The sequence below is a fragment of the Panthera onca genome, chromosome C1 (genome assembly GCF_046562875.1).
Source record: "Panthera onca isolate mPanOnc1 chromosome C1, mPanOnc1 haplotype 2, whole genome shotgun sequence".
NCBI classification, from domain to species: Eukaryota; Metazoa; Chordata; class Mammalia; order Carnivora; family Felidae; genus Panthera; species Panthera onca.
Window position 1 is genome coordinate 114,015,012 of NC_138346.1, and position 9,308 is coordinate 114,024,319.

Sequence of the window (9,308 nt, forward strand, 5' to 3'; positions counted from 1 at the left end):
CAGTGGATCTCTATGGCTGCACCAGGAGTGTGTCTGGGTGGTAGTAGGAGGTTGGTGTGGGAAAGGCAAGTGGGTGGGATACATAGTGTCTTGGACTCAGGAAGTTCATCTTGGCTGATGACTTTTGGTTAAAATTGTGAAATGATTGTCTAAGGTGTTGACAGAGATTTCTGACAGCAAAGGGTGGGGTGGACTAGTGGATGGGGCAGTGGAGCAAAAGATGCAGTAGCCTGTTTCAAAGAGATTATAAACATCTTGAAGTCTGAAGTAAGGTGGTGGTAGTGGTAGGAAAGGGTACTAATGAGAGAAGCATCATCAGAGAAGTGTATTTATAGGATTTAGTTAATGGGAAATTGAGAATAAAATTATGAAAGATGACTCCCGGGTGTTATTGTTAATGGGTGCTGAAGAAACAGAATATATTTGTGTTAGAAGATGAGTTTGAGTCTGAGCAGGTTGAGTGTGGTCACAGTGGAACATCTTAAACGGTTATTGGAAGTGTGACTCCTGCCTTGTGCCACTGAGCAGACTGAGACCTTGAGTTATATTCAGTAAAACAGGTGTTTGCTGAGTGGATAAGGATGAGAGAGGATTGGAGGAGAGAAAAGAAAAGGTACTGGGTAGGATGGGGAATCCCAGTATAGGGTTTATTTGGTATTTGCAAAGGATAAAGAACGTCATACAAAACTTAAACCCAAATGAATCCAAATGAAAGGGGAGAGTGGGCAGAATTTAACCCCCTGTCACTAGGATAAGTGTTGTACCCATTATCATGATATAACCTACCCCTCCATCCTCATTTTCTTTGCTCTATAATTTTCGTAATTATGAGCTCTAGCTCTTCAAAGCTGTTGAGAAGCAATTTCTGCACCCATCTCAAGAGACTCAGCTCCATCTGCTGTTCAGCTCTGAAGCGAAGTTAGCAATCTGGTTATGGACAAGGCAGTTATTTGTGATAGTTATGTCAAAAGATGTAGTGATTTTGACTGGCTATTGTCTAGCTATTTCCTCTTCACTCTCTCCTTTCTCCCCTCTCCTATTTCTTGCTCAAGAAATTCCCACTGAATGAAAGTATATCATCCATAGGACTTCTACTAGGACATTTGTCCTTATCTTTTCAGTCTTTAAAACCCTCCTCTAAAGGCCAAGACTCCTGGCACTATTACGTTTAGTCTCCTGGCTATCAGCCTCACCTTTGGTTCAGGGTTTGGTCAACAACTGGCTGACGGCAAGGCACTGCCGAGGTGAATAAAGAACAGCCTCTGGACCTGTTGGGTATCAGAGGAAAGGAGGCTTAAATGAGAGAAGAGTGGGTATCAAACCCCCAGATTAAGAATGAGGACCCTGGAATCAGGCTCTGGGTTCAAATCCCACCATCATTTTTTTACTTACCACATGGCCCCTATGATTGACTTCACTTTCTAAATCTCAGTTGCTTCATCCACAGAATGTGATGATAATAATAACACCCATCTTAGGACTGTATGTAACTTATACTGAGCACTCATAACAGGCGCATTTCCAAGTGTAAAACCTACACTGTCACCCAGGACACTGTCTCATTCTACTTATGGGCTGCTGTGAAGATTAAATGAGATTCTATGAATAAAGAGCCCCCAGTAAATGTTTGCTGTGCATGTGCATTATTATTTTTGTCAGTGTTTTCCTGACTCTTTCATCCCTTGGCTTGCTGACTATCCTCCCTACCCCACAATCTTGTCCCTGAAATCTCACTTCTCCATATCATTGTTTCCTGCCTTCCAGTTAACATTCCTGATGGTGTTTACAGGAAGAATAGATATTTCAGTATTCATAAATGATTTCAGTTTTGAGTAATTATGTAAGAGTTGATGTAAGTGTTATTGATAACAGATAGTAATTTAAACATCTACTAGTCCAAAAAAGCAGACCATTCAGCGGTTTATCTTTGTGAGCCTCAAGGCCTTGTCTGGCTGCATATTGTACCAGGACAGGGATTCTATGTGTCGGCAGTTTAACTTCACTTGGTTCTTCTCTCTGTTTTTTAGGTGAAGTCTTCTTTTTCTGTTTTTTTTTCCCTCTGTGTAATTTTTGTCAAATAAACAGTCCTTATAAGATAGAGTCAAGAAATGACTCTATTCTTCCCCTTGGTGCCTGTTAAGACCTTCTTTGAGAGGCTGGTTCTTTTCCTCCTGGGAAAAATCTCCAGAGTATGAGAGACTTTTAGAATCATGCTTAGACAATAAGTTCTCTGGTCACTTCTATTAATTGTAAACAATCTTATTTTAGTAATCAGAAGGTATATTTGCTGGAATTAAGATGGTGGAGAAGTAGGGGGACCCTGGGATTTCCTCATCCTTCAAGCCCAGCTGCATTGAGGTCAGATCACTTGGAACACTGAGGAAATTGATCTGTGGAGTTGTAGAAGGATCTCCACAGTTAGAGAGAGACAGCTTGGCAGGTGTGAGCTGTGTAGAAGTGAATTGGGTGGGGGGGGGGGGGAATGACAGTGCCATTGAGGGGAGGGAACCCTTTTTGTGGAGAGACAAAAGGCAGAGAAAAAGGGGGGGGTGAGAAAATGCGGCATAGAGTTAGCACAAGAGGAAAACCTCTCTGGACCACAGAGTGGGGAGCAATAAGTACCGACTGTTGCAGGTTTTTGTTGTTTGTTTGTTGCAAACAGCATTTGGAGCTCAAACTCTGAGGTTTGGGAAGTGCATGACTTTCCTGGAGTGGAACTGTTGTGTGTGCTCCTAGAGAGAAGGAGGGAGCTGACCCGGGAGTGCATTGCATGGTGTAGGGATCACCATGCACACCAGGAAAGAACATTTCCCTTCCTGGAGTACTTTTGGAAGAGGGTACATTGCCTCCCCAAGGATGAAAGACTTACAGGTGCCAGTAAAAAGCCTTTCATCAGCAGGGAACAGAGGTGCCCCAGAAGGAATATAACCTTTGCTGCTATTAGCAGGGCTACACCGTAGATTCTCCACACTATAAAGGCAAGAGACTGTTTTTCACCGACAAGAATTCAGACACAGAATGGAGAAGCTCTACTCTGGAGGAGAGTGGGCAGACCGTGCAGTGCCAGGTCCTTAAAGGGTTCAGATTTTGAAGCCCAGCCACATGCCAAAGAAAAACATGGGAGAGCTGTGGTGCAGGGCAAGCTGACTCTTCTTGCTATTCTGTGAGGGCTGCATAAACAGTGGGGGTGTGAGATCCCTAGTCTGTGGATGAGAGATTGGGGTCGCTCCATTTCCCCCCCAAATCCAACACAGTGGGACATCAGAGAGCATCACAGTGACTCCCAGTGGAGGCTGGACCTGCTTATAAAAAACCCTGCCCTTCTGTGCCTAGCAACTGCTTATTTAGTGGGGCGAGACATTCTGACCCAGTACACTGGACCTCTCCTCCAGAAGACCAGCACAGTCAACAGCCTCCATGTACCAGGACTTTAAAATGACACCTACAGCCCTTTCTTTTTTTCTTTCTTTCTCTCTTTCTTTCTTTCAGAATCAGGCTCATAGTTTCTTGTGTGTTTTTTGGGGGGATTTTTTGTTTGTGTTTTTTTTCCTTTTATTCTTTTTTTGGATTAGTCTTATTCTTTTTTTCTTCCTTTTTTTTTCTTTTCTTCCTCTTTTTTTTCTCTTCATTTCCTTTATCTTTCCTTGGAATCACCCTTATAGGGTATTTTTATTTTCTGTTTAATGTTTTTTTTTGGTCCACTTTCCTTTTTTCTTTTTTTTGGATCAGGCTTACTCCGCCTTTTTTCCAGGGTTACTTCAACAAACAAATCAAAGCACGCCTAGTTAAAGGTCAAAAAACTCCACCACTGCAAGCAAGCAGGTGCTCTGCAGAGAAATGACCAGTGGTAAAGAGCAGCCAAAATGCAACATCAGAGTGCACACAGCATACACCAGAAATACTTTCTGAAATGCCAGACCCTGGACAATGTATGACCCCCCCCCTTTTTTTTTTGGAGTTTCCCTGTCTCTCTTTTTTTTATACTTTAACTTTATTTTTTATTTTTTAAAATTTACATCCAAATTAGTTAGTATATAGTGAAGCAATGATTTCAGGAGTAGATTCCTTAATGCCCCTGACCCATTTAGCCCATTCTCCCTCCCACAACCCCTCCAGAAACCCTCAGTTTGTTCTCCATATTTATGAGTCTCTTTTGTTTTGTCCCCCTCCCTGTTTTTATGTTATTTTTGTTTCCCTTCCCTTATGTTCATCTGTTTTGTCTCTTAAAGTCCTCATATGAATGAAGTCATATGATTTGTGACTTCTCTAATTTCACTTAGTGTAATACCCTCTAGTTCCATTCACGTAGTTGCAAATGGCAAGATTTCATTCTTTTTGATTGCCTAGTAATACTCCATTGCATATATATACCACATCTTCTTTATCCATTCATCCATCGATGGACATTTGGGCTCTTTACATACTTTGGCTACTGTTGATAGTGCTGCTATAAACATGGGGTGCATGTGTCCCTTCGAAACAGCACACTCGTATCCCTTGGATAAATGCCTAGTAATGCAATTGCTGGGTCGTAGGGTAGTTCTATTTTTAGTTTTTTGAGGAACCTCCATGCTGTTTTCCAGAGTGGCTGCACCAGCTTGCATTGCCACCAACAATGCAAAAGAGATCCTCTTTCTCCGCATCCTCACCAACATCTGTTGTTGCCTGCATTGTTAATGTTAGCCATTCCGACAGGTGTAAGGTGTTATCTCATTGTGGTTTTGATTTGTATTTCCCTGATAATGAGTGATGTGGAACATTTTTTAATGTGTCGGTTGGCCATCTGGATGTCTTCTTTGAAGAAGTGTATATTCATGTCTTTTGCCCATTTCTTCATTGTATTATTTGTTTTTGGGGTGTTGAGTTTGATAAGTTCTTTGTAGATTTTGGATACTAACCCTTTATCTGATATGTCATTTGCAAATATCTTCTCCCATTCTGTCAGTTGCTTTTTAGTTTTGCTGATTGTTTCCTTTGCTGTGCAGAAGCTTTTTATTTTGATGAGGTCCCAGTAGTTCATTTTTGCTTTTGTTCCTCTTGCCTCCAGAGATGTGTTGAGTAAGAAATTGCTGCTGGCAAGATCAAAGAGGTTTTTGCCTGCTTTCTCCTTGAGGATTTTGATGGCTTCCTGTCTTACATTGAGGTCTTTCATCCATTTTGAGTTTATTTTTGTGTATGGTGTAAGAAAGTGGTCCAGGTTCATTCTTGTGCATTTCACTGTCCAGTTGTCCCAGCACCATTTGCTGAAGAGACTGTCTTTATTCCATTGGATATTCTTTCCTGCTTTGTCAAACATAAGTTGGCCATATGTTTGTGTGTCCATTTCTGGGTTCTCTATTCTACTCCATTGATCTGAGTGTCTGTTCTAGTGCCAGTACCATACCGTCTTGATGATTACAGCTTTGTAGTATAGCTTGAAGTCTGGGATTGTGATGCCTCCTGCTTTGGTTTTCTTTTTCAAGATTGCTTTGGCTATTCTGGGTCTTTTCTGGTTCCATACAAATTTTAGGATTATTTGCTCTAGCTCTGTGAAGAATGCTGGTGTTACTTTGATAGGGATTGCATTGAATATGTAGATTGCTTTGGGTAGTATTGACATTTTAACAATATTTGTTCTTCCTGTCCAGGAGCATGGAATCTTTTTCCATTTCTCTGTGTCTTCTTCAATTTCTTTCATAAGCTTTCTATAGTTTTCAGTGTATAGATTTTTCACCTCTTTGGTTAGATTTATTTCTAGGTATTTTATGGTTTTTGGTGCAACTGTAAATAGGATCGATTCCTTGATTTCTCTTTCTGTCATTTCATTGTTGTTGTATAGGAATGCAACCGATTTCTGTGCATTGATTTTATATCCTGCAACTTTGCTGAATTCATGAATCAGTTCTAGCAGTTTTTTGGTGGAATCTTTTGGGTTTTCCATGTGGAGTATGTCATCTGCGAAGAGTGAAAGTTTGACCTCCTCCTGGCCAATTTGGATGCCTTTTATTTCTTTGTGTTGTTTGATTGCAGAGGCTAAGACTTCCAATACTATGTTGAATAACAGTGGTGAGAGTGGACATCCCTGTCTTGTTCCTGACCTTAAGGGGAAAGCTCTCAGTTTTTCCCCATTGAGGATGATATTAGTGTTGGGTCACTCGTATATGGCTTTTATCATCTCGAGGTATGATCCTTTTATCTCTACTTTCTTGAGGGTTTTTGTCACGAAAGGATGCTGTATTTTGTCAAATGCTTTCTCTGCATCTATTGAGTGCATCATATGGTTCTTGTCCTTTCTTTGATTGATGTGATGAATCATGTTAATTGTTTTGCAGATATTGAACCAGGCTTGCATCCCAGGTATAAATCCCACTTGGTCGTGGTGAATGATTTTTTAAATGTATTGTTGGATCCAGTTGGCTAATATCTCATTGAGGATTTTTGCATCCATGTTCATCAGGGAAATTGGTCTATAGTTCTCCTTGTTAGTGGGGTCTCTGTTTGGTTTTGGAATCAAGGTAATGGTGGATTCACAGAAAGAGTTTGGACATTTTCCTTCCATTTCTATTTTTTAGAACATCTTCAAGAGACTAGGTGTTAACTCTTCCTTAAATGTTTGGTAGAATTCCCCTGGAAAGCCATCTGCACCTGGACTCTGGTATTTTGGCAGATTTTTGATTACTAATTCGATTTCCTTACTGGTTATGGGTCTGTTCAAATTTTCAATTCCTTCCTGTTTCAGTTTTGGTAGTGTATATGTTTCTAGGAATTTGTCCATTTCTTCCAGATTGCCCAACTTATTGGCATAAAATTGTTTATAATAGTCTCTTATTATTGTTTTTATTTCTGTTGTCTTGGTGATGATCTCTCCTCTTTCATTCTTGATTTTACTTATTTGGGTCCTTTCCTTTTTCTTCTTGATCAAACTGGCTAGTGGTTTATCAATTTTGTTAATTCTTTCCAAGAGCCAGCTTCTGAGGTTTCATTGATCTGTTCTACTGTTTTTTTTTTGGTGTCGATACCATTAATTTCTGCTCTGATATTTATTATTTCCTGTCTTCTGCTGGTTTTAGGTTTTATTTGCTGTTCTTTTTCCAGCTCATTAAGGCGTAAGGTTAGGTTGTGTATCTGAGATCTTTCTTCCTTCTTTTTTTTAATTTTTTAATTTTTTTTAACGTTTATTTATTTTTGAGACAGAGAGAGACAGAGCATGAACAGGGGAGGGGCAGAGAGAGAGGGAGACACAGAATCAGAAACAGGCTCCAGGCTCTGAGCTGTCAGCACAGAGCCCGACGCGGGGCTTGAACTCACGGACCGTGAGATCATGACCTGAGCCGAAGTTGGACGCTTAACCGACCAAGCCACCCAGGCGCCCCCTTTCTTCCTTCTTTAGGAAGGCCTGGATTGCTATATACTTTCCTCTTATGACTGCCTTTGCTGTGTCCCAGAGGTTTTGTGTTGTGGTGCTATCATTTTCATTGACTTCCATATACTTTTTAATTTCTTCTTTAACTGCTTGGTTAGCCATTCATTCTTTAGTAGGATGTTCTTCAGTCTCTAAGTATTTGTTAACGTTTCCAAATTTTTTCTTGTGGTTGATTTCAAGTTTCATAGCATCGTGGTCTAAAAATATGCATGGTATGATCTCGATCTTTTGTACTTACTTAGGGCTGATTTGTGTCCCAGTATATGGTCTATTCTGGAGAACGTTCTGTGTGCACTGGAGAAGAATGTATATTCTGCTGCTTTAGGATGAAATGTTCTGAATATATCTGTTAAGTCCATCTGGTCCAATGTGTCATTCAAGGCCATCATTTCCTTGTTGATTTTTTGATTAGATGATCTGTCCATTGCTGTGAGAGGGGTGTTGAAGTCTCCTTATGGTATTACTATCGATGAGTTTCTTTATGTTTGTGATTAATTGATTTATATATTTGGGCACTCCACATTTGGTGCATAAATGTTTACAATTGTTAGGTCTTCTTCGTCTATAGATCCCTTGATTATGATATAATACCCTTCTGCATCTCTTGATACAGTCTTTATTTTAAAGTCTAGATTGTCTGATATAAGTATGGCTACTCCGGCTTTCTTTTGTTGACTATTAGCATGATAGATGGTTCTCCATCCCCTTATTTTCAATCTGTAGGTGTCTTTAGGTCTAAAGTGGGTCTCTTGTAAACAGCATATAGATGGGTCTTGTTTTCTTATCCATTCTCTTACCCTATGTCTTTTGATTGGAGCATTGAGTCCATTGACATTTAGAGTGAGTACTGAAAGATATGCATTTATTGTCATTATGATGCTTGTAGAGTTGGAGTTTCTGGTGGTGTTCTCTGGTCCTTTCTAATCTTTTGTTGCTTTGAGATATATATATATATATATATATATATATATATATATATTATAATAAAATATATATGTATTTTCATCTTTTCTCCCCTCAAAGAGTCCCCCTTAAAATTTCTTGCAGGGCTGGTTTAGTGGTCACAAACTCCTTTAATTTTTGTTTGTCTTGGAAACTTTTCATCTCTCCTTCTGTTTTGAATGGCAGCCTTGCTGGATAAAGAATTCTTGGCTGCATTTTTTTTTTTCTGATTCGGCACACTGAATATATCCCACCACTCCATTCTGGCCTGCCAAGTTTCTGTGGATAGGTCTGCTGCAAACCTGATCTGTCTTCCCTTGTAGGTTAGGGACTTTTTTTCCCTTGCTGCTTTCATGATTCTCTCCTTGACTATTTTGTGAATTTGACTATGATATGCCTTGTTGATGGTCGGTTTTTGTTGAATCTAGTGGGAGTCCTCTGTGCTTCCTGGATTTTGATGTCTTTCCCCAGGCTAGGAAATTTTTCTGCTATGATTTGCTCACATAATCTTTCTACTCCTATTTCTCTCTCTTCCTCCTCTGGGACCCCTATGATTCTGATGTTCGTTTTTAATGAGTCACTGATCTCTCTAATCCTTAAATGGTGCTCTTTTGCCTTAATCTCCCTCTTTTTTCCTGCTTCGTTATTCTCTATAAGTTTGTCCTCTATATTGCTGATTCTCTGTTCTGCCTCATCCATCCTTGCCGCCGCTGCATCCATCCGTGATTGCAGCGCAGTTATAGCATTTGTAATTTCATTCTGGCTATTTTTTACTTCTTTTATCTCTGCAGAAAGGGATTCTAATCTATTTTTGACTCCAGCTACTATTTTTATTATCGTGATTCTAAATTCTGGTTCAGACATCTTGCTTGTGTCTGTGTTGGTTAAATCCCTGGCTGTTGTTTCTTCATGCTCTTTCTTTTGGGGTGAATTCCTTCGTTTTGTCATTTTGAAGGGAGGAAAG